The 26,169-nt window shown below is 38.8% G+C and overlaps 1 protein-coding gene across 9 annotated transcripts in view; it reads left to right on the forward strand.

The window, feature by feature from the left end:
• Positions 1 to 26,169, forward strand: part of BCAS3 (BCAS3 microtubule associated cell migration factor) — a 661,861-nt gene that overhangs the window by 405,037 nt on the left and 230,655 nt on the right. Inside the window, exon 24 of one of the 9 annotated variants that reach the window (XR_012514510.1) lies at positions 1 to 25,930. This exon is cut by the window's left edge and continues 37,658 nt beyond it. The exons of the other annotated variants lie outside the window; for them this stretch is intronic. The gene's annotated coding sequence lies outside the window, so the exon portion shown is untranslated. The remainder of the gene's footprint in view (positions 25,931 to 26,169) is intronic. 9 annotated transcript variants of the gene reach the window in all.

A 26,169-nucleotide genomic window follows, 5' to 3' on the forward strand; every position in this document is an offset into this window, starting at 1 on the left:
TCAATTCTAAATCCCAGAGCTTCATAAAAAGTGGCAAATTATCTTCCCAATTAATTATGAGAAACTCATCTGTACAATTTTTTTATTCTCCACCAATACAACCCAAGGATACCAATCATTAGAATAACCACAAAACTGATTCTTAATTACCTTTTGCCTGGGACACTGCAGAAGTAACCAAATTGGTTCCACGAACATAAGCCTCTCTAACCCTGCCGCCTCCCTGGTTTATCTTGCATAATTTGAATAGAATCTTCTTCCTCAAACAATTTTTTTCCTGTCACCCCTGTTTTCAAGAACCTTTGATTGTATCCCATTTTATAACATGAAGTTCAAATGTTTTGAATGGAGATTTAAAAGTCTAGCCATGCTTCTTGTACATCCCCTCTAGGAGCACCCCCACCCTAATCAAATTGACCTTTTTAGTTTAGCTGGCCTCCAACCAGTTCTGATTCTAGCTCCTGAAGTCAGCATCAAGAAATATTTGTCTTGGGCCAGGCACAGTGGCTCATGCCAGTAATCTCAGCACTTTGTGAGGCCGAGGCAGGTGGATCACTTGAGGCCAGATGTTTGAGACCAGCTTGGCCAACATGCAAAACCCTGTCTCTGCTAAAGATACAGAAATTAGCCTGGCTTGGTGGCATGCACCTGTAATCCCAGCTATTTGGGAGGTGGAGGCAGGAGAATCACTTGAACCTTGGAGGCAGAGGTTGCAGTGAGCTGAGATCACGCCACTGCACTCCAGCCTGGGTGACTGAGCAAGAGTCTGTCTCAAAAAAAAAAAAAAAAAAAAAAAAAAGATATTGGAGACCTAGGTTCTAGAGTAAACTCTGCCACTACCTAGCTAGGTTGACCTTTAACAAGTCTGTTTAACTTTTTCATAGGTTATTTCTGAGATACTTTCCAAATGAAAAAAATACTTTGTGTTTGTAATTTTATGCTTGTAATTCCACTTAAGCAAAATAACAAAACATAGCCATCATATCACAGACATTAGAGAGTTCTTAACTGAAATGTTTCATTTCCTAATGATATCGCTGAACAGCAGGTGTGACAGAGGGTTCCCTGACTTTGATCATTTTAATTATCTTAATTTATCTTCTTTTCCTCTTCCTTGGGCTTATTAAGTTTTGAATTGCGTATTAAAATTATTAAGCCAAGGGTATAAATTACTTTTCACTAAATAAATTCATAATCCATTTTATACTGTTAAAATGAAATAGTATTCCAAATTCTTATAATTAAGTGTGAACGATTTGCATTTGAGATTTTAAAATAAAGCCTAAACATTGCATTCCCTTTCCTTCTTCACCAGTTTATTTCTGCGTCAGGGCCTTTCTTCCTTGAGGCCTGTGGGCCTCCAGGCCTTTTCAGCCTGTAGTGGTCTGCACTTCTCTGTTTTTCTTTCCCTGAGAGTGCTGATTAGTGACTTGTGGTGTGGATTCTGATTTATCACAGACCAGAGCTGCCCCTTAGGGGCTGAGCAGAAACACTCATGAAGGAGCCCTGATTAAAAAGAGTGGTAATGAAGACAAATGTTTCAGAGGGAGTTGAGAGAAAACCAGTCCTTGGCATTCCCCGTAGCTCCTCTGAGCTTTTGAAAAGGAGGTAGTGGTAGCCAAAGGAAATATTTCTTCTTTGTTGTTTATTTCTCATGGCACTGGAAACATTTTTCTTTTCCTCTTGGGTGTTCTAATTCTCACTTGTTAACTGCTTTTCATGCAGAGTTGCAATTAACCCCTGGCAGATACCTCACTATGTTCTCCTTATAGCCACTCTATCCCCAAAGAAGTTTTTAATGCTTTGACCTATAACCATTTTAAGATTCTTCAGACGTGACACTTGCCTAATTTCTCAGATCATTAAATCACACTTCTGGTTTTCTCCAGTGATTTTTACTAAATTTGATGTTAGGTGCCTATAATCACCTTCCCTTCTTCTTATTTTTACAAGACAGAATGCCAGCACAAAAAACAAATTCCTGTTCACTTGGTAATTTTAAACACAACTAGGTCAAAAGTTTTAAATCTAGTGTTAGGTCTGTAACTGAAGGCACCACTCCACAATTACTTGAGTATAGGTGAGAACTTACCTGACAGATAATTATGGTTGCTTGCCCTGGGTCTTGGGGCATCTACCAAATCGTAATGGTAGTCCCACCATCTATGGCTGTGTGAGCTATAATCTACTGCCCTGGTCAAACTTAACCAACATTCTTTTTTCTTTCAGAAGATTCCCTAACATTGGAATAAATGGTAAGAATATAGATTGCTTGTGCCAGGCTTGTATAATGAGTCTCTAAATTATATTGAGTGGTCAAAATACTACATTCAGAACACATAGAGAGGGAGAAAGATAAAGTGCCTCAGAAGCCGTGAAACGTTCTAGGGAGCAAAAGCACACCACTGTGCCTGCTCTTGTTTAATACGGAGGAGGCAAGATGGAGAGGAGAGAAAGACAGGAGAAATAGAAGAGTCCACTCCACTATCCCTGTCAATGAGAAGAAGCTCCTTACCAGGTCTATGTGAAAGATTGAAGAATCCAAGCAAGGTTCATAAAATGCCACCACCCCTGATTCATGACCTGACCTACTGAAAGGTTTAACTTCCACAGGCAGGTTGTGGTTTCTGATCCAATCAAGTGATCCCTTTTCTTGGAGAAAATCTCACTGTACTTAGAGAATCTTGTCAAATATCTAAGGCTAAAGGAAAATTTAAAATCTAATCCAATCAGATGAATAAGCTGATAAAAAGATATAACCATTAGTGTGAGGGCAGCGTTTAAAATGATCTCTATGGCTTCTCTGGGATTTTTACCTTGGTCTCAAGCAAAACAAAAACAAAAGCCCAGAGCAACAAATGAGCTGAATGTTGCTCAGATATAAGGGAGTATTTGAAGTTACCCCTTTCTGATGAACATCTGAGATGAAAGATCTCCATTAAAGATGAAATAGTATATACTAAGAGAAGGGTTGGGTAAGAACTTTCACACTTAACTTTGTTTCTGTTGAGGTTGGGTCCATCTTGAAGATTAAACTCTTCCCCAAGTACAAAGGCAAGGTCAGGGTCTGAGTTAGGCTAACTGATGTCAAGTACAAGGTCTGTAGGAAAAGCCAAAAATTGCTGCAACTCATCTGCCAAGAGACAAAGATTTAGGCTGCTGGACTAATTCCCAAGTTTGTAAGATTACTGTAGGAGCACCCTCCAGGCTAGTGGAAGGATGTGCAAATTTCAGCCATTTGACATTACTTCCCTGTTAAGTTGGGAAGAAAGACTTAGTAATTTTCAGGACTGAACCAAATTCCCCCTCAAGGATCGATGCACTGTCTTCCTGGTCTGAAATACTGGCATAGTGTTCTTTATTTTTCCTGGCTTCAAACAGGTATATTAAGATTTCTTGGATCTCTGAATCTTTCTTTGAGGATCTGGGAACACATCAGAAAACCCAGATAGAAAAGAGGGAAGAGGAAATAGGTTATTTCCTTAGCTTCCTGCAGCAAATGAATTGGAAGGGTGCTTTTTGAGACTTTCATTGGCCTGCAACTGCCTGGAATCTTAAAAAAAAAAAAAAAACAAAATAAAACCCAAAAAACAAAAAAGTAAACCCCAAAAACCATCTCTGATTTTTTACTGGGTAATCTTTTAACAAAGTATTTTGCAAACATACCTAGCATGTGGTTTTCACATATGTATTCCAAGGAGCCATGGAGCAGAGTTGGAGAGATGAAAGCATTTGAAGACTGCGAAGTAATTCTAAATGGAGGGATATATTAACAAAGGAGTCACATACAAAAAAGAAGACGTAGAGTTGGCCTGATTTATAAAATAAATATTTCATATAGTCTGCTATAGTCTGGTCAGTATGGTTAGACAGAAGTCACGTTCAGAATAAACACTGGAGCAATTTATACATCCCAAAAAGAAATGGAAGAAATATCATTTTGTAATAATATTAGGAATGATAATAGTAATGAACATGTGTTGATTTTTTTAAAAAATCAGCTGTTAGGCATTGTGCTCAGACTTTATGAGCATTATCTCATTTTTCATCATTTTATAAATTAGGAAATTGAGGTCTTGTGAAAGTAATGTGCCTGGATTGTACCACAGTAGGCTGGCGGAATTAAGATTCAGAACCATGCATGTCTGACTTCAGAGGCCTCGCTTTTTACACCAGCCTCTACTACCTCCCTGGTCAGTTAATTTATTTATAAAATGAGAGTACTGGACTGGGCGATTTCTAGATCCTTTTGGTTCTGGAATTATAGAAAAGTATTATAAAGTTTGGAGAACTATGTTATGGTGGTACATTTAGAGACAAACTGAAATATGATTGTAATGACATTTCAACTTGATGCTAACATTGATGGAGCCTGTACTATATAATTATGTAATTAAATTTGCAAACACCTCATTTAATCTTCAGAACAATCCTTTTGTCCCCCAGCTTATTGTCCCTAAGAAAGATGTAGTAACATCTCCAAATCATAGAACTAGAACTATTCATGACAACTGAGCCATGTCAAAGATCAGTTTTTAAGATTTCCGATGGTTCATACTCTAATTTTCTCTTAGGTTATTATTTTTTTTAAATAAAGCATTTTCACAAATTAGTAAAAGTGATATACAGTATTTTCTTCAAAACTGGAATTGTTTTAGACTTCTTGGTTGAAAATAGTTCCAAATTAAACATAGGAGGTTTGCAGTGGTTTGAAGACTTTAGAATCCGACTTGAGGTGAAATCAGGACTATCTCAGACAGTGAGATCACCTAAACTGCTAAGTATGAAGTGCCCTGTGTCATGCTTCTCATAATGACCCGATGAGGCCATTAGTATTATCTTTATTGTATAACAGATGATTCTAAATGGTAGAGTTGGTTTCTTATTATCTGGTACTTTTTGTCACTTAGCCCTAATTTTCTTAATTCAAGGACATATTCTGTTAGTACTAGGGAGCAAGTTTAAGACGGACTTAGCCACACTAATCAAATTACATCAGTGTCAAATGCTCACTAATTAACACAAAATTTATATCTGCATTAGGTAAATGTCATTTCACCACAGTGGCCTGAAATAAGCTTTTTATTCCTTTGAGTTAGCATACCATGTCATTGTAAGTATTACAACAAGCTAATAACAAAATGTAGGCCCATGGACATTTGTTATTTAGCAGAAAATAGCTAGAAGACAGTCAGTACTTTCAGAGATCTGTAGGAAAATTCCCTGCTTCATTTTTTAACTGATCAGCTAGCTAATTTGTCACCTTGAGCTCCTGTGTGTACATCATAGCAGGACTTGGCAGAGTACTGCCACCCCCTGTCTATATGCAGCCCACGGGCTAAGAACAGTTCTCACATTTTTAAATGGGAGGAAAAACATCAAGAGAAGATTTTATGAAAACAGAAAATCATATGAAATTCAAATGTCAGTGCTCATAAATAAAGTTTTAATGGAACATAGTCATGTCTGTTCACTTACATATTATCTATGGCTGCTCTCTGATGATGGCAGAGTTGAGCAATTATAACAGAGACCATGTGGCCTAAACACACTTACTGTTGGGCTGGTACAGAAAATGTTTTCCAACCAGAAGTCCATTCCAAACTCTTTCCTAACATGGCATACAAAGTTTAGGATCTGGCTCCCATTTGCCTCTCCAGCTGCTGCTGCTGCTCCTGTTTCCGCTTCCGCCACCACCACCGCTACCACCTCCTCCTTCTCCTTCTTCCCTGCACTCCCCACCCCCCAGCAGCCTGAGCTCTAACAATTTGGAACAACTGGCACCTCTTAGACTCCAAAATGCTTTGCACCTATTTAAGTGTTTTCCAATGCTATTCCCTCTACATGAAACCATTTCTTTCCATCCTGAGTACCTTGGCAAGTTCCTGTCTTCGGTATTTTTACTTAAGTTCCCCTCTTCTTCTCTGTACCCAGAGCATCTTGGACATAGCTTTGTTTCCACCTTGCATTCATTCACTAGACAGTAACCTTTTTTAAGTCAGATGCGGTCTCTGCTTTATCTTTATATCCATAGAACAGGGTTTCCCAGCCTAAGTACTGAAAGTATTTTGGACTGGACAATTATTTGTGTACGGCTGTTCTATGCATTGTAGGATGTTTAGCAGCATCCCTGGCCTCTACCCATTAGGTAGTAGCATGCCCCCTTCCCTCAGATGTCTCCAAATATTGCCAAATGTCCCCTTGTGAGCAAAATTGTCCCCATTTTTTATGTATGTATATATGTATTTTGAGACACAGTCTCAATGTTGTCACCCAGGCTGGAGTGCAGTGGCATGATCTTGGCTCACTGCAACCTCTGCCTCCCGGGTTCAAGTGATTCTCCTGCCTCAGCCTCCTAAGTAGTTGGAATTATAGGTGTGCGCCACCACACCCAGCTAATTTTTGTACTTTTAGTAGAGACAGGGTTTCACCATGTTTCCCAGGCTGGTCTTGAACTCCTGGTCTCAAGGGACCCACCTGCTTCAACCTCCCAAAGGGCTGAGATTATAGGTGTGAACCACTGTGCTCAGCCAATTGTCCCCATTTGAGAACCACTGCCCTAGAAACCAGCAGTAACCAGCCCTGGTGGGTTGGTTATGTTGAAATGTTGAATTATTCAGAAAATGTTGAATTATTCAGATACTTGATTGACATTGAACTGTACACATCAAATGTATGAATTGTGAATTCTACTTCAATAAAACTTTTTTCTTTTTGAGATGGAGTCTTGCTCTCGTTGCCCAGGCTGGAGTGCAAAAAAAAAAAAAAAAAAAAAAAAAAAATCTAAAAACTGAGTTATCAGTAGAACAGCCCACATACCTTATGGACAGTGATGGGTTTTTGTATTGTGGTAATTACTGTTTTGGTTGGTTTGTTGTTTTCTTTGAGTCCACTGAGGAGCCAGTTGTTTTTTTGTTTTGTTTTGTTTTTTTTGTATCTTTAGATCTTGATATGGTAGGACATGTGCAATCTATATTGAATCATCATAAAGCTTGAATTTTCAGCCTACAAAAACAAAAGAAAATTCATAAGGGCATCAGTTCTCATCTTTGAGATAGAACCTTCGGGCAATGGCACTAAAACAGATAGGACCTATGAGGCTGGTCATCTTTGGCATGGCACTGTATGATAAAACTTTCTGTGATAATGAAAATGTGGTATATCTGTGCTGTCCAATATAATGATCACATGTGGCTACTGAGCACTGGGAATGTGGCTGTTATAACCAAGAAAGGGAATTTTAAAATTTCATTTAATTTCAGTTAATTTAAATTTAAATAGCCATATGAGGCTAGTGGCTATCATTTTGAATATCACAGCTTTAGAAATCTTAGCTTTGACAAAACCACAAAATTAAGCTTATCCCCAGCAAACATCTTAGGTGCCAGAGACCACAAATTTGGATTGAATAAATTACCCATGTTGAGTATCTTTGGAATGTATGGGAATTTCTGCTTATACAGTGCAGATTCAGAGATTACTGTTGTACCTTGGCTGTGTGACTTACGCACAGAACGAATTACTCTGCTGGGGTTAAATTCATACTCCAGTGTTACTTTAACATTTCTGAACATATTTTCAGAAGCAATTTTGCATTTTTTCTTGACTCTATTGTAATTACAAAATAAATTATCCATTTAGGGGGCAATGTTGAAGCATTGAAGAATAAATGGATAAATGTGGTCTGTTTGAATTTTTCAGTGTTTAAGAAGTGTTGTTGCAATAAGAGACTTCTGCTTTATTGAAATCCTATAATTTTTTTACTAGAACGTTGGTTTTTTTGGCTCTTGATCCAAATGACAGCTGAATTTAGGAATTCAACAGAAAAGTAACAATTCTTTGGGCATCTTTCTGATTATTTACTTTGAAATTCCGAGGATTCCGTGTCTTGGAATTTTTTTTTCATACTCATAAGATTTGAATTCTGAAGATAAGAAAATTATAATAAGTGGATAGATTTTCATCAGTAGTACATTTTTAAAAAGAAGAAAAATACTTTATTTCAAATGCCATCCTAAATTAGCTGTAATCTTCAAGTTATTTTTAAACCCACTTTATGCTTTTGCTTACATTTGTTTATTAAATCTATTAGATCTAGAAAAAATCAATCATAATAGAGACAGAGATGAATTTTTTATTCTTGGATTTTCAAGAATTATTCTTTTTTTAATGTTCATTTTCCCCCATATTTGTATTGCTAGTGATAGAAGTTCTGAATTTTGGATACATTCTTGGGCCTAAAGAGTACACATTTTTTCCCTTAGAGTTATAGATGATCTAGTCTAAAAAGTTGGAGGACTTAAAAAAAAAGTGTGAAGATTTTTTTTCTTCATTTCCTGATTTGCTCCTTTAAGGAAGTGTGAGAAGGTTAAAGATGTCTGTGATCTGGCCAAACGGGGTTCACATACGCTGTTTTCATATTTGTGGTTTTGGAGTTTCCTCTTACACATGTGTCATCCTTCTTCAGTTTCTCACTCTGTCGAGAGAGCATGGCTGCACCCTTTGCATTCTGGGCTAAGTGTGGGCTTTGTTTATAGCAGAAGCCATAATGTTCAGAAGTGGGTGACCTATATAAGAAACTCCCTTTGAAGGATTCCTTGTGTAGATTGCTTATCAGAAAAAGCGTAAATGCTATTATTGACTGTTTCCTAGAACTCATATGTGCAGCATAGTTCAGTGTGATTACAAGTCATCATGCTACATGATGTAGGGAATATAAAAAATGAAGATGGCATGCTCCCTGGCCCCCAGACACTTGGAATTCAGTTAATAAAAATACAACCCTAGTGACCATACAACAAGGTAGATGGAGTTCTCTCAGAATGCAAAGAAAGGTAAAATTCGTTGTAATGGGTGATCAGGGAAAGTTTTATGGAAAAAATGCCATTTGAGCTAGAATTTGAGGAATACATGGAATTTTGGCAGGTGAAGATTGAGGAAAGGGATACCTATTGTCAAGACAAAAAGTCATTACGGCCGGGCACAGTGGCTCATGCCTGTAATCCCAGCGCTTTGGGAGGCTAAGATGGGTGGATCACTTGAGGTCAGGAGTTTCAGATCAGCCTGGCCAATATAGTGAAACCCCGTCTCTAGTAAAACTACAAAAAGTTAGCCAGGCGTGGTGGTGTACACCTGTAATCTCAGCTACTCAGTGGGCTGAGGCAGGACAATCGCTGGAATACAGAATGCAGAGGTTGCAGTGAGTCAGGATCACACTACTGCACTCCAGCCTGGGTGACAGAGCCAGACTCCATCTCAAAAAAAAAAAAAAAAAAAAAGAAAGGAACAGAGTCACCAAGGCATACACATACTGGACCAATTTGGGAAAAAACAGAGGTTTGCTTTGTATATAGGGCAAAGGATATGTGAGGGAAAGCTGTGGAAGATCCAGCTGTCAAGGGAGGTTAGGACCAGAATCTGAAAGTAGAGTGCTGGTGGGAGATTTGGAACAGGAGACAGAGATGGAAGGTTTTGAGGTGGGGAAAATTATTCTGGCAGCAGGATAAAAACTCTAAAGAAAAGTAACCCTGCTAAGTGGTTATCACAATCAAACATTTACCAAGTAATCACAGCAAGTGAAGTTCAATTTGTAAAGTCACATAAAAGTTGCTTATCTTTCCACTTTTTTTTTTTCTGGAGAAACAGCACTCTGGCATTTGGCCCTCTTAGTATGGCCTTTATATAACTTTGAAATGCAAGAGAAAAGACAGAAAAGAATATTCTCTTTATAAAGTCAGTTAAAAGCTTCTCTTTTGTGACTTTTCAGTTAATAAATATATTACATATTTATGTTGTTTATAGTTCTTACATAAAACTTTCATATTCTTTTCCTTATGAAATGACTATAAGGCATTGAGCACATTACAGATTGTAGTGGATTGATAGTACATGATTTAAGAGAAATCTTGTTCTAATCTGCACATATCCTAAAAAAATGTTAAATAAGGAAAAAGCATGCCTCCCTGTGCTCTTCGTCCATTTGAGGTTTTTTTTCCCCCAAAAGTAAAATAGTGAAATAGGACAGGCATGAAGCCTGTGAGAGATCACTGCTACCACTTCTACTTTTCTTTATCAATATTATCCTGTTTCTTTATCCTGGTTCACCTGCACAGTGGGACTAGGCTGGTTCATTTAAACATAGTAATGAGTATTCATCCTCTATTGCCTTTAGAACCTACACCAGTATATAAATGTTACATTCTTCAACCAAGGGCCTTTACATTCATGTTTAGGGCATTTGATTGCTTAAATGTTGAAACAATTATAAATAAGTTGAATTAGGCTGGTCATGGGGGTTCATGGCTGTAATCCCAGCACTTTCGGAGGCCAAAGTGGGAGGATTACTTGAAGCCAAGAATTTGAGACCAGCATGGGCAACGTCCCAAAACTGTGTCTACAAAAAAAAATTTTTAAGTAACCAGGTTTGGTAGCAGGAGCCCATAGTCTCAGCTACTTGGGAGGCTGAGGTGGGAGAATTCTTTGAGCCCAGGAGCTTGAGACTACAGTGAGTTATGATCACACCACTGCACTCCAGCCTAGGTGACAGAGCGAGAACCTGTCTCAAAAAATAAAATAAAAGTTGAATCGTGCATGTTTTAGATTATGAGCTTACTAAAAGTTAAACAATTATACAGAGATACTCAAGTTCTTGGAAGTTTGTTGAGGATAAGATTTATTTAAATGGAGTAGTTTTATTCCCATTTCTATTCTCATTTTCTCCTTTTCCCTAGATATATACACCTTCTCATTATTGGTGTTTATTACATGTAAGTTTCTCTTGTTTTATTTTTTTTAATGAACTAAATTTATGATTAGGGTACTTGGCTACATACTGTATATACCTTATCTCATTCAATCTTGTTGATGGTCTGTTAGATTGTCGCTTTTATTTCTGTTTTAGAGACGAGGAGACAAAGACTTAGAAAGGTCATTTGCCCAAAGACACAAAGTTAGTAATTGGCAGCATCAAATTTAAACCCAGGTCTGTACAATTGAAGCTGATGTCTTAACTACTGTAGTATACTGGCTTCCTTGATGCTAGATGACGTGACCCCAGTTTTGGTAATGGAGGAATACTGGTCTAATCCTAAGTGAATGTTTGCCTGAAGGAATCAGAATTTTAAGAATGAACGTGTACATGGAAGCCATCAGCCCTCATGTAAAACAAAAGTCCTGTGTATCTGATAAATGTCCTCTATTTAACCAGACTTGTATAGGGCCCTAGGAGTACTAGTTAGCACTAGTAACAACATTCTGGGGTGGGGGAGAGTAGGGGAACATAGCATCAGAAAAGATTGATTTGGGGATATAGGTGAAGGCAGGAAGAGGCAGTCATATAGAATAATGTGCTTGGAAGATCTCTGCCTTTTCATGTACTGCATCTGACAAAAATGGATTTGATGACATCTGGGATTTGCTTCAAAATAATAGAGGAGGATGGAAGTGGATTTGTATGTAGATGGGGCGGGATTGCCCTGGTTTGATGGTTGTTGGGGTTGTATGATGGATGCATGGGTTTTGTCATGTTTTTCTGTTTTGATATATGTTCAAAATTCTCCATAATAAAATGTTTTAAAAAATTATTTGAAAGTGCTGGTTCCATGATTTTATAGTGGTTAATTATGTATATGTTTTCTTATCCAAAATTATCTTGGTTTTTCTCAAAAGAAGCTTTTTCTTCTAGCATTTGTTCCCTTTTAGAATCTCCCTCACCTCTCTTCCTGATTATTTATTAAAAGAACTCAATGTATTCAGTGGTGAAGGTGAAGTTAACTATCAAATGCCCATATAGCTATAGTATTGGGATAATTTATCTAATTTTTCTTATGAGTAAGTTCTCTGTGACTTTATTTTTGAACTCAACTTGCTTGCATTGTTCTTGTTAGTAAAAAACATTGCTAGGATGTACTTAGTAATTGGAGTCAGCTGCACTTAAGACTGTTCAGCCAGACTGTTATTTTAGCCTTCACTAGTAGGGTTTTTAACACCAGTTTGACCTTACTTTGAAACATTCTCAAAATACCATACTTTAATATCAATTTATATACTTTCATATTAAGGCAGGGCTGGGTCCCTAGGGAAAAAAACAATGAAATTTTACTTTCCACAAATATAGAATAAAGGTAGATGTTCTGATTTTGTTTTTTAAAGAAAAATAGAGGTAAGAACATTAAAATTTTCCTTTCGTCGGGACATAATGCTTGCAAAACATTCTAAAATATAAGTCAGTCAGGCATGGTAGCTCCTGCCTGTAATCCCAGCACTTTGGGAGGCTCAGGCAGGCTGATCACCTGAGGTCTCAGAAGTTCAAGACTAGCCCAGCCAATATGGTGAAACCCCATCTCTACGAAAAATACAAAAATTAGCTGGGCATGGTGTCATGCGTCTGTAGTCTCAGGTGCTTAATAGGTTGAGGTGGGAGAATTGCCTGAACCTGGGAGGCAGAGGCTGTAGTGACTCCAGCCTGGGTGACAGAGCAAGACTCTGTCTCAAAAAATTAAATAAAGTATAAGTCACAGAAAGATAGGACACCTACAAATTAGAGGTGCTTGTTCCGTTGGCCTATGTCTCCTACTGTTGCCATGGGATAGAGACTGAATCCTCAATGTGAATCACTAAGGAGATGATGATTATTCATGAAATCAGAAAGAATTTTTTTCCTGAAATACTAAATTCCCATAACTTACGTGAATTACATTTTAGGCAAGTAATGCTCAAATTTTCTGTAAGTTTTCTGAAAATAAGTTATAAGTTTTTGTTCATTCCATAGGAGGACTCTTTTTTTTTTTTTTTGCCATTGTCCCTATTTTTTGCCACTGGTAAACTCCTGCCTAGAGGAATGTCAGTGGTGGAATAAATTTTGGAGTGTATTTTTTTTTAGGAGGGTTACAGTATTCTGAGGACTTTGTTTTTTTCTCTGAGGATACAACTATCAGCAAATCCATATAAGGCAAGGGACTCCCTAACATCTCTTCTGAGCCTTTACATGTATGTCTAGATACTACGACAGATCCAGTGCCTGTGAAGACCTGGAACATTTCAGACAATCACATAGATGTTTTCTTATGCTATATATAGGAATTAAGCAAGTGTTTTATAATGAAATGTCCCTCCAAGCATTCTCTATCTTCTGGTAATGCAAAACCATTAGACACCCAGTAAGCAGTCCTTTTTAGGACTAAAATGTTGACTACTTTATCTCTGTTACCTTTCTGAAATGTTTGGTCTAATTTTTTTTTATGAAATCTGTGAAAGTTTGAAAATTTATAATTGTTGATCCTCAGTAGTCAGAAAACTAGTCCTTTAACAACACGATATTTCTCTGCATGTTCTTGAGTGTGTATTTAAATTAGCTTTAGTTAATTCTTTCTTTTCTGGAGTACTTCAAGTCAGCTCTTAGAATTGTTTTTACGGGTTGCTGAGGAAGCTAAAGGTCAAAGATACTTTCTTAGTCAGTTGATTTACCTCAAAGAATTACTTCATGTAGATTAACTGAAATAATGATACTGCTAAGATTCCCAGATCAAGATCATTATAGCATTTGAGTAGACCCTCGGTGACCAATTGCTCTAAACCTGTTTGGCTCGCCACCATAAGGTTTAAAACTTAAAAATATAAAAGTGCTTAAAATTTTCTGTTTCCTTATCAGAAATATTCATTTAGACCATAACAACTGTTAGAACAAGATAACAACTCTGGGCCAGCTGTCAAATGTTTACCATTATCAAAACTCTCCCTGGAGGGAGATGCAACTTTGGCTCGCCTCACCGGCAGTAATTTAATTTTTCCTTCATTCTGACTCGGAAATGGCAGCATTTTTCAAAGCTTCCTCCCACTGATGGCTGAAATTTTCCTTGTGAAATGATTTCCACCAGTCTTGAATCTTTCTTGTTTCTGCCGTCTTCACCTTTGCTGATGGTTCTGCAACTCATCACCAGCTATGCAAACTGACAGTTCACATCCTGGGGCAGCAGCGGGGTCTGGCCTGCAGAAAGGAGCAGCCTGACCAAATTTACGCTCACAAGATCTCTTAATTCACAAAAGCATTTGCTCTAGTTCCTGTTCTCTGCTGCAGGGGCTACGGAGAGGGAGTGGGGGTTGGGGGAGGACCACTGGGAGAATGTTCTGAGGAGAAGAGAGGCTCTCTTCACACTCTGCTGAGTACACAGACTTTGGAGATGAAAAACAGACGGAGGGAGGCATTTCCAACCATCTTGCTGATCTGTGCAGGAGTTCATTGAACTGTACAGCATAGCACCAGACCCTTGTGTCATTTAATGTCACTTTAAAAAATCATTCTTAAATGTTCAGCACAAATATCCCTCTCCTTTTTACTTAAGCTGAAAAAGAATATAAAAATTAAAGGGAAATTGAAAATCTAAGTCTTGCAGTGAGAATGACCAGAAATCATTTTCCTCTCAGGAGAGTTCCTGTTTAATATGAAAGTCCTCTTAACAAGCGTGGACAGAGGAAGTTTTAGGTTTGATTTGAACTTCATGTACATGACATATTTCATTTTTTCCTTCCCTCACAAATTTCAACCCAGGCCACTTGTTTGCAGAGGCTGCCAAAACTCCCGGGGCTGCTTCCAAGATACTCCTGGAATCTGAGATTACCTTGCATCCTCTTGATGGAGCATGTTTTTGTTTTTGCCCTTTTCCCTGCTCTACTACTTTTCTGGGGAGGACTCATCCCCCTATGCATGATCTACCCCCAGATAGCTGACACAGTACTGTTCCATAGCACAAGGTTAGTTACCCTTTTTTTTTTTTTTTTTTTTTTTTTTTGAGACAGTTTCACCCTGTGGCCCAGGCTGGAACGTAGTGATGTGATCATGGCTCACTTCAACTTCCACCTCCTGGGCTCAAGCGATTCTCCCATCTCAGTCTCCTGAGTAGCTGGGATTACAAGCGCAAGCCCCAATACCCCACTGATTTTTTTGCCTATTTTCTGTAGAGACAGGGTTTTGCCATGTTGCCCAGGCTGGTCTCAAACTCCTAAGTTCAGGGGTCCATCCCCCTCGGCCTCCCAAAGTGCTGGAATTACAGGTATGAGCCACTGCATCAGGCCAAGGTCACTTACTGGTGTACTAGTTTGGGTCACTCTGAAAATTGCTTTCGAATACTTATTGTTTAAAATGACTGAGCTCTTAGGACTGTTTCTGCCCTCTTCCCCCAACTCCCAAATATCTAAAACAACCTAATCATATTGATAGGTTGTTTTCATGGCTGTCAAAATGGAACTAAAATTAAGGTAAAAATGATAGAATCTTAGCTAGAGTGGCAGATTCAAATTCTAGGGTTTGCTGGTCCACCGATGATATTCATTTTCTTTCCTTGTGACTGTCATAATCAGAGTAAAAAGATAAGATTGTAGGTGATAACACAGCCCATTAAGAATGTATGATTTTGCTGAATTGAGATTGATCTTGAAGTGTGAGTAAAATGTGTTATGCAAATTGGTAAATAACATTTCAGAGGGGAGCATGCACTTGCCAGAGAAAATGAAAATATTTCAAACCCATGTAGTTTGTTGTAATGACAGATGTTTCTTTCTTTCTTTCTTTTTTTTTTTTTTTGAGACAGGGTCTTGCTCTGTTGCCCAGGCTAGAGTGGAATGCAGTGGTGTGATCATGGCTTACTGCAGCCTCAGTTTCCCAGGCTCAAGCAACCATCCTGCCTCAGCCCCCCAAGTAGTTGGGACTATAGGTGCACACCACTGCACCTGGCCAATTTTTTTTTTTTGAGACAGAGTCTCTATTGCCCAGGATGGAGTGCAGTGGCATGATCTTGGCTCACTGCAGCCTTCGCCTCCCAGGTTCAAGTGATTCTTGTGCCTCAGCCTCCTGAGGACCTGGGACTACTGGCATGCACCGCCATGCCCAGCTAATTTTTTCTATTTTTATTAGAGACAGGGTTTCGCCATCTTGGCTAGGTTGGTCTCAAACTCCTGACCTCAGATGATCCGCCTGCCTTAGCCTCCCAAGGTGCTGGGATTTACAGGCATGAGCCACCGTGCCTGTCCACGCCTGGCTATTTTTTGTTTTTGTTTTTGTAGGGATGGGGTTTCACCATGTTGCTCAGGCTGGTCTTTAGCTCAATTCATACATCCACCTCAGCCTTCCAAAGTGCTGGGATTAGAGGTGTGCACTATCACGCGTGGGCTGACAGGTGTTTCTTATACCAAAGCAGTGTATTCGTCTCAGATATAACTCACCTGCTTCCTTGTTTCAGACTGGCCATTTCCCTAGTTGCCTGAATTAGAGGTGTTTTTATATTCTCAACAAAACTTTAGGGAATACACAGCTTAGAAATGTGTAAGTTGGTCGGGAATGCAAACACCAATACAAGATGTAGTACGTGCTAAATTCCACAAGGAACACTGTTAAAGGTAAGTGCCATGGGAATTTTAGGTAAGTAGAGACACTCAGAAGGTTTAGAAAACTCTGTGTGTGTGTGTGTGTGTGTGTGTGTGTGTGTGTGTGTGTGTAATTTATATTAATACAGCTCTCTCCCACACATACACATAGAAGTTTTTGTATTATTTCCAGAGCTTGATATGTCTCTGCCTATAAAAGGTTTAGCTGATATGTCTGTGAAACCTCCCTCAAATTTGCAGCCAACTCACTTTATTTGGTGTAGTAGCTCGTATAATAGTTACCTTTTATTGAGTACTTACTATGTACCAAACATTATGTGCCAGAACACTGTGTGAAACCACTTCATGGAAGGCTCAAAAACTCAGAGGCTACCCTGGCTGGGTCTAAGTGGTGGGGGTTATACAGCAAATTGCCTACATTTAAGGTTGCTGCTGCTGTTCCATTCCATGTTGCCAACTGCAGAAATGTGGGCCCTGTGTTGCCAGACCTTACATTTAGTCAAAAGAGACAGGAAATTCACATTTTTATGGATATTTCCTGATTTTTTAAAACAGTGCAGGCTAACTGAAACAGTTTGTGACTTTTGCTGTATATACTCTATTTTATCCTCATAACATCCCTACAAGATAGGTATAATTATTTGTATTTGCTCACTCTCAACACAGCCAATACAGAGCAAAAGTAGAAATCTACTCCAGGTCGGTCTCCCTCCCAAAAACTGTTGTTACTGCACTTTCCCCTCTGCTTCCCTAAACTCATGAAGGTGTGCTATTGGTAAAAATGTGCTGTTTGGTTAAAACCAGGCCCTTAACACAATCATCAAATGGCATGGTACTGTACCGCAGAGTGCCATTTTCCAGAAAACAGTTATTTATCGCTGTGGGAGAATTAATTGTAGCACCAGGATATTGGTAACTGAAAATATCAAACAAAAGCTCTGTTGACTTTGCTACACATTTTTTATTTCAACCCCATGGTACTTCTAGAAAAGGCGTACAAATACTCTAAATCGTTTACAGACTTCTTCAAGTTTCTCAGAGTGGCAAAAGTATTAGTGGCAATTTTACAAAGCCCAACCTTGCCAGAGAGAGAAATCAGTAGTTCTCAGGGTCTACTAAATATTTAATCACTTTTATTAAAATTCGAAATGAACTTTGTCGCCTGGAGGAGTTAATGCACCTCCACAAACCTGCCTTCAGCTGGTAAGATCAGGCCCATTATTATTACGCACAGCTGTAAAAAGTTGGGTCCGTAGCACAAATTTCAAAATACTTAGGCCAGAAGATTACTTGAGAAGAATTGTATTGCTTGTTTAGTTATATATTTTGATCTTTATTGCTAGTAGGTTTTTCCTCACGAGAGTTGGGGATTAACCTTGCTTTTAGTGTAAAAAGTCTATCTGTGAGGGTAAAAAGAGAAAACAAAAATAGATTTTTAAGGGCAACTTTGGTTCTTAGCATTAATTTTACATGCATTTTTCATTCTGAACTTTTAAACAGTTTTGAGAAACACATGAGAGATTTGTGAACAGGGGCAAGGGAGGGTCAAATGTATCAAATCCTTGGATTCCAGCAAATGTAGGATTTGTGGAAGAGCAGAGAAGCACACATGTGTTGGGAATGTAAATGAAAATAAAACCCCACTTTGTGAAGGCTTTGAAAATTGAGTGCACCCTGTTATGGCAAATGTCTGAGGCGTTTGTCTTCTTAATAAATTAACCAAATATTAAAATAAACATTACTTTTATCAGTCTGCATTTTTCCTCTCTGGATGAAAGTGTTTCAGGAAAAATCATAAAGGAATCTATGGTAGCTCAGAGAGGTTAAACTCAACAGTTGTTTTCTTTGAAGTCTCTGGCCATGAGGTTAATTGCCAAAACTGCTTGTGGAAAAGGTGGTAACAATTTAACAAGACTGTACAACTGCAGAGACTTAGATGAATATCAGGTGTTTGCAGATGTTTTTTCCTAACAGGAAAGGGGGTAGGGAGGAGAGGCGGAACAGAATGAGAAACAGGGGAAGAGAGAGGCCCGAATAAAGTCCCAACTAAACAGCCAATAATTCTTTGTTTGCTTAGCCAATCATCCTGTAATTGGCCAGGAGGTTAATAGGAGTCTATTGATTGGTCAGGAAGATTGCTTACTGTGGCTATTTTTACAGTATGCTCCCAGACAGAAGACTGCAATTACTGGAGCTCTCGTTCCCATTCTTCAGGGCCATGGCCACTCTGATTTATGAAACCCGATCAGGTTGCTTTTGGCAGTTTATGTTTTAAGTGTTGCCTTCTGGGTCTTTGCTGCTTATGGGTCGGTGTGCTATTTCTCATCATTTAGTGTGGTCATTTGAATAGGTAAGCTTATTTATGACTTACTGAAGTAGGAATACATTAAAAATAATAACCACCACCCATGTGCACTGAGAAGTGGGAACAATCATACAAGATGTGTGACAGAGCTTTGCTTGTTCTAGAAATAGAAATTCTGCTACCAGGATAGAGTTTACAAAAGACCAGGAAATAAAATAATACAGCCCTTCCTTTCTCTGTCTTTAACAGACATGTTTCTCAACTCTCCTCATTAATTCCTGCAAATTGATTACACTTAGATTTGCTTTCCTATAACTTCTCATAATTAGATTTGGTCCCTGGTATGTTAGAGTTAGGAAACTGAGGCCATGTTTTAAATGTCTTTGACCCCCAGACTGCTTTTGGAACTTGGGACAGGGCTTTTCTGTCTTAACCCATCCTGACCTGGTATTGACCTTAGCATTACTAATAAGGTACTTACCTCATCATTTCGTTTCTCACTTGCTGAACGTGACTATAAATCCTCCTGTTACCCAAGATGTTGGTTTTCCACACTTGTGCAAACCTTCTTTTGTAGTTCCCTGGGAGCCCAGTTGAAGGGGAGTAAATCTTTAATACCGATAAGGCCCTTGAGCCACAGATTTCTGTATAGCCACATCTAGACGACTGAATTTCACTTACACTTCCGACTTCTCATTTAAAGCTACAATGACCACAACTACTGCAGTTACTGTTACTTCTCCTACTGCTACTGTTACAGGTTGACTGTCCCAAATCCAAAATCCCAAATCTGAAATCTAGAATGCTCGAAAATTCAAAACTTATTTGAGCGAGTGCCAATATTACACTCTAAGAAAATGTTCATTGGAAGATTTCTAATCTCCAGATTAGGGATTCTCAACCAGTAAGTATATAATGCAAATATTCTAAAATCAGACAAAATTCAAAATTCAAAGCATTCCTGGTCCCAAGCATTTTGGATAAGGGATAATCAACTTATACCACTACCACCTCCTCCTCTGTTTTTTCCTACATTTGCTTTTAATCTGTTAATGACCTGGCAAATTCCTGCATTGCTTCTAAAGATCTCTCTCATTCAAAAAAAAAAACACTTTTTTTTGAGATAGGGTCTCACTCTGTCACCCATACTGGAGTACAGTGGCACAATCATGACTCACTGCAGTCTCAACCTCCCTGGCTCAAGCCGTCATTCCACTTCAGTCTCCCAAGTCGCTGAAACTGACTAGCACACCCAGCAAATTTTTAAATTTTCTGCAGAGACAAGATCTCGCCCTGTTACCCAGACTGGTCTTGAATTGCTGGTCTCAAGTGAGCCTCCTGCCTTGGCTTCCCAAAGTGCTGGGATTATAAGCGTGAGCCACTGCGCCTGGCCAACATCTATGTTTTGAATGACTACTGTATGCCAGGTGCTCTTGGCAAGGACTCTGGATACAGTGTTGATGAGATAGACCACAGGGTTTTCATGCTAATAGTCGTCCTGCAAACGTGAATGTTCTTAAAATGCACCAGACTTACTGTAAGAAGTGTGGCAAGCACCAGCTTCACATACTGACACAGTACCAGAAGGACAAAGATTCTGTGTGTCCAGGAAAAGTCGTTTTGTCATAGGAAAGAGAGTGGTTTATAGTAGGCAGACAGCCTATTTTTCCAGAAAAGGGTTAAAACTTGGAAGAAAATAGTGCTAAGGTTTGGATATGTTGAGCCCAACCTCAGATCTAAAAGAATGCTGGTGGAGGAGTTAAAAAGAGAAGAAAGGGCCAAATTATCCAGTTCTAAGTTTCAATCGTTGTTTGTTTGTTTTTGAGACAGTCTTGCTCTGTCGCCCAGACTGGAGTGCAGTGGCATCATCTCGGCTCATTGCAATCTCTGCCTCCCAGGTTCAAGCAATTCTCTGCCTCCCAGGTTCAAGCAATTCTCTGCCTTAGCCTCCTGAATAGGTGGGATTACAAGCACCTGCCACCACCCCAGCTCATTTTTGTGTATTTAGTAGAGAAGGGGTTTTACCATGTTGGCCAGGATGATCTTGAACTCCTGACTTCATGATCCACCCACTGGGATTAGGGGGGTGAGCCACTGTGCCTGACCAGTTTCAATCTTTTTAAAAATATTATAAAGCTAATAAAGTCTTAAGGTTATCTTCTTTTAAAAAAAAAATCCCAATACTGCAGATTTCTGGTCATTCTTCCTCAAAGGACCCTTAAGTTTTGTGAATATACCTCTCTCCACAAAGCAGTAGAAGGTATGCTTGCCCCACTGGGGCAAAAGATCTAAAACAGCCTCCCAGAGATTTATTCTTCTGTAAGGGTATCCCTTATTGTTGAACTGTTATTTTTTTTACTGCCTGAACTTGGAAGGATATAATGCCTTTCGTATTTTTTACCTGCTTTGAAAGAAAACTTTTCTTTTGAAGGAAGTTTTCTAGCATCCTATACTAGCTTACAATTTTTCTCATCCTCCTGAGCTTACTACAGCTCAAAAGAACCTTCATAATTTTCTCCCTGTCTGCCAGTTGAAGCCTAGAACGCCCTTTCTCTTCCCATGGATCCTGTAAATAAGAGAAGTGCCCTTTTCCTGCCTGTCACCTATTACCTCCCTTTAGAAGTCTATTCTGGTGATAATCTCACCTTTGATGTAAGTGTTTTCAACTGTTGTAACTAACCTGTTGTTACCATAATACAGTGATGTAGGACAGTGTTAATCTGACTTGTCCTTCACTGTGGTAATTATGGGCCAAGTAAAGTAAAATGTTAGCTGTTAAGTCTCCAGTGGGGTACTCTGCCACCAGTTCCACTGGACTTTGAGAATATCATTCCTGCCTTTCTTCCTGGTTCATGTCTAGGCAAGATTACCTTTTCTTCTCTGTTTCCTTATGATTTTAATAATTGTTTTTACTGTGAATATCAGAAGGAAAGAGATGACTTTGCACTTAAAAGATGCTGACCACGTAATCTCTCCAACCTCACCAAACCTCCAATGTAAGGTGACATCTCCTATTTAACTTGGAATTCATAAGAGGAGTTAGCTTGTTACTTTTAAATGGACTACAGGTTCTTTATTGTCTGCCTTACCATAATTCAAAAATCTCAGAACCCCAGAGAACTGTCCTTAAGATGAATTCTCTGTACCATTGTATGCCTTTAGAATCCTTGTATCATTTCATTGTTGTTGTTGTTGTTGTTGTTGTTGTTTGGTATGTTTTGCTAAACTTTGCTACTTACCTCATTATCAACATTTATATCAGAATTCAACAGCAGTCATTTTAGGATTCTTTAGTAACAGTGATGTGTGCACTTTTAGGCCACTTTTTTTCCAAACGAATTAACAACCAACCAACAACCATACACACAGAAACAGGAATAATTCACGTTCTGACACTAGCCAGCTTAAAGGTCTCATTGTTTTAGTATCCTTTCACTGTTGCTAAAGAAATTAAGAGAATGGAGTAAACAACCCACTGGTTTAGGGAAGGGAAGCTAAGGTTGAGGGAGTAAATGGGATGTTCATCCCCCCAATGCCACTTTGTTGTCTTGAGGGACCTTTCCTTTAGATATTTGTCACACTGCTTTCCTTCAGCTCGTTTGCTTTTCCCTTGTTTTGTTTTGAAGCAGTGTGTCCATTGCGTTTGCGGAAGGAAGGAAGGGAGGGAAAAAGGAAAGGAGGAGAAAAGAAAACTCACGTTATACAGCAAAGACTGTGAACTGAGAGTTGGAGCAAATGCAGTATTTGGAGATGCAACTGTTTTTAAAACTTTGTGTGCTGACCTAGCCATGACACAGTCATCTTTTTTTGGAACAATTGACAGGGATTTTCTTTGCAAAATTCTCTGATTTTAGTTTTCATAGCTCCTGGACTAATTGCCGGCACAAGCTGTTTTGTTTTTTGTTTTTGTTTTTGTTTCTGAGACAGCATCTCCCTCTGTTGCCCAGGCTGGAGTGCAGTGCAGTGGCAGGATCACGGCTCACTGCAGCCTACACCTCCTGGGCTCAAGCAGTCCTCCTAACTCAGCCTCCCCAGTAGCGGGAACCACAGGTGTGCACCACCACACCTGACTAATTTTTTTATTTTTAATTTTTTCCTATAGATGAGGTCTCATTGCCCAAGCTGGTCCCAAACTCTTGAGCTTAAGCGATCGTCCCCACATTGGTCTCCTGAGTTACCGGGATTATTGGCTTGAGCCACTGCACCCAGCCTCAGAGGGATTTTGTTCTTGAGAACTAAAATATGACTTCTGTTAATTATCAGAATATTTATTATTTAATGTATTTAATATAAAAAGGATCTAAATTTATTGTAAATGAAGGTGCTGGCACTAAATATATTTTTATTTTTAAATTACAATGTTGAAGTATCCATTTGATCAAATGCAACTGGTTTGGTTTTTTATTTTTTTGGTGGGGGGTGTTTGGCTTGCAAAAGGTAAATCATTTCAGAAATGTGTTCCTATTTGCACTTTTTCTTGAAATTTTCTTTTGAGCATGGAAAAGTGATCAACAAACAATACAGAGATTTTTTTTTTTTTTTTTGAGACGGAGTTTCGCTCTTGTTACCCAGGCTGGAGTGCAGGGGCGCGATCTCGGCTCACCGCAACCACCGCCTCCTGGGTTCAGGCAATTCTCCTGCGTCAGCCTCCTGAGTAGCTGGGATTATAGGCATGCACCACCATGCCCAGTTAATTTTTTGTATTTTTAGTAGAGACGGGGTTTCACCATGTTGACCAGGTTGGTCTCGTTCTCTCGACCTCGTGATCCACCCGCCTCGGCCTCCCAAAGTGCTGGGATTACAGGCTTGAGCCACCGCGCCCGGCCAATACAGCGATTTTTAAATGAGACATTTCAGGCGTCATGGAAGGCTCTTAGGGGGTCACTTATGTGATGACCTCAAGAAACCCATTTCGTTATACAATGAAAAAAGTGTAGGAAGCTTACATACGATTTTTTTTTTTTAAGTTTCTTCAGGCCAGAGCATGGATTAAAGAAACTTTAGCAAAGAGTAAAAAGTTTTAAAACACACAGTTTGATATGAATTTTGGTGAAAGTTATCAGAGACAAATACTAGTTGGCCAACTAAAACACTGTATTTATAGGAAAACTTGAATTGAGGCAGTAAATATGTCCTGAGGCTTTGGTGGCATCATAAAGTATTGATGCTTTTTTTGTGTGTGATTTATTGTTTTATCAACAGAAGTGAGCACTTGTGTTCAGAAAAGGATAATTCACACTTAAATCTTGTTTTTATTTAATCAAGCTTAAATTACAGATTAGAGTGGTAGCAAAAAAAAAAAAAAGTGTAATATTTAGTTTGAATCTTAAATTTGCCACCCAGACCTGCTTTCTCTAGGAGCAAACCTCTCTGGTATTTGTCAGTAAACAAGAGAGAGATACTGACTCCCAGATAACAGGCATTTGGTAAACTGGCGACAGTCATGCAAGCGAGAATGTTAAAATGACTTCAGCTCTTTCTAGCTTCGTTATGTCAGCCTGGCAGATCACATATGGCATTATGGAAATCAGCAAATGAAAACCATATTGATCAGCATTGAGAACAAATGTAAAAAAGGTGGTCTCAGGGAGGAGCAGAGAAGAAGAATGCTTTCCTGGTCAACCTGATAGGCCCTTGTTAAAGCCTTTTAATCATTTATTAACGTAGCCCTCCTTCTTCCCTCTCCACTCAGATTACCTCAGCCACAGAGCATCCTGCTCCATTTATCTTTTAATGCTTCCTTTATTTAATTTATTTTTAAGCTCTAAGTTATACTCTTATTTCAGAATTGAGTTTTACTTTTCATGGGATTGTTTTAAGTGACTTAAATGACTTTTCCCAACAAGCTCACCAGGCATTCAAAGGAAGAAAAGCATTTGCTAAGATTCACCTATCAGCAAATAATTTACTCAGTATGTACCGCAAACAAACGCAGAGAGACAGAGAAAGACAGTCAGTGAGACACATTTAAAAAAAAGTAAAATCGGACTTGTTACTAAGCCTAATTCTCTGGTTAAAGTTTGGGTCAATTTATTCATTTTCGTCTTCTTTTCAGGGTTTGTAGTTGAGCCTGGTAAAATTCCTTGGATCTAAAACTGGAATCTCAGGCACCTTCTCTTTGCCTCTTCATTCTCTGACTTCAGGAGAAAAGTGGAGTTTTGCTTTATCTTGTTTCTTTTGGGGGAATATGTGATCTGCCAAAATGACATAGAGAAATGGAAAGACATGGTTTGTGGAGGATTCTGTTTTCCTTGAGTTTCCTTACCTGAAATGGTCTCTTTGGTTTTGTGGGTTCAGACTTAGGTTGGAACGGGCTTGCTTCTCTCTCCCACCTTCTCCCTACTCAACCCCTGCCTCCCCTTTTTATTTTTATGTCCAGTTTCATCATTTGGTAAGAAATTTCAGAGGGATTTTTAAATATGAAACTATGTCTTTTCGTAGACTGATGGGCGTCAATCCTTGGAATACTAATTGGCACATAACAATAATTGTTTCTATCCTGCTATAAGGCATGAATAACTCCTAAAAAAAATTCACATGCACACGAAAAATCTGCAGTATGGATATAAGTTAATGTCCTGAAGCTGGTACATACCAACCAACTCACCAATAGACTTCTTTATGAATCATTTAGGTAATTAACACAACCTAATATTTGCAATTGTTTTTCCTTTGAAACAGCACATTAAGAAAAAAAAACAAATTCCACAATATTTAAACAGTTGAGGCAACACTCTCCTATAAATTTAGCATTGAATTTCAAAATACATACTTATTTTAAAAAGCCAGAGTGGTTAATCTCGAAATCATTGCACTTTCTCTTTGCTCTGGACTCCTTGTCTGAGGCTGTTTGGGATGGATTAATTTTAACTTTTCTTTCCTGTTTCTTTGCTTTCCCAGTGCATCTGGGGGAAATAACTCTGGTTGATTTTGATGTTAAGAGATGTATAATGTGAAGATCTAATTGGTCTAAATAGAATTCAATAATTTTATTCATTTTGGCTCTCCCTTGAGACTCCTAAGATATATTCAGTAATATATTTGAAAAATCCAGGTATAGAAATCTCTTTTATCTCTTCTTCGTCTTGTACACTCCTTGATTTGTAAGTACTTTTCCTCTTAGACTCATATTACTATCCCACTTCCCTTTCTGGGCTCTACATCAAACAGTGTAGGAATTACAGCAGGAGAGCTATCTGTGGAAGACTTACTCCCCTTGTTTGTTGCAGAAGAGCAGAACATTAAACAGTGAGTGGACTATGCAGAAACGCTTTCCCTCTCCGGCTCTTTTCTCCCTCCCTGCCTCTTCTTTCAATCTTGTCTCTCCTTCTCTTCCTCTCTTCCCCTCTCTCTCTCTCTCTCTCTCTCCCTCTCTCTCTCTCTCTCTCTCTCTCTCTCTCCCCCTACCCCATTCCCAATGGGAGTGTTGTTTATAGAGCATTATAATTTATAACTGAAGAGAGTGGATTTAATTTCAGTGGAGAGGC

This window comes from Saimiri boliviensis, chromosome 17 (assembly GCF_048565385.1).
Source record: "Saimiri boliviensis isolate mSaiBol1 chromosome 17, mSaiBol1.pri, whole genome shotgun sequence".
NCBI lineage: Eukaryota > Metazoa > Chordata > Mammalia > Primates > Cebidae > Saimiri > Saimiri boliviensis.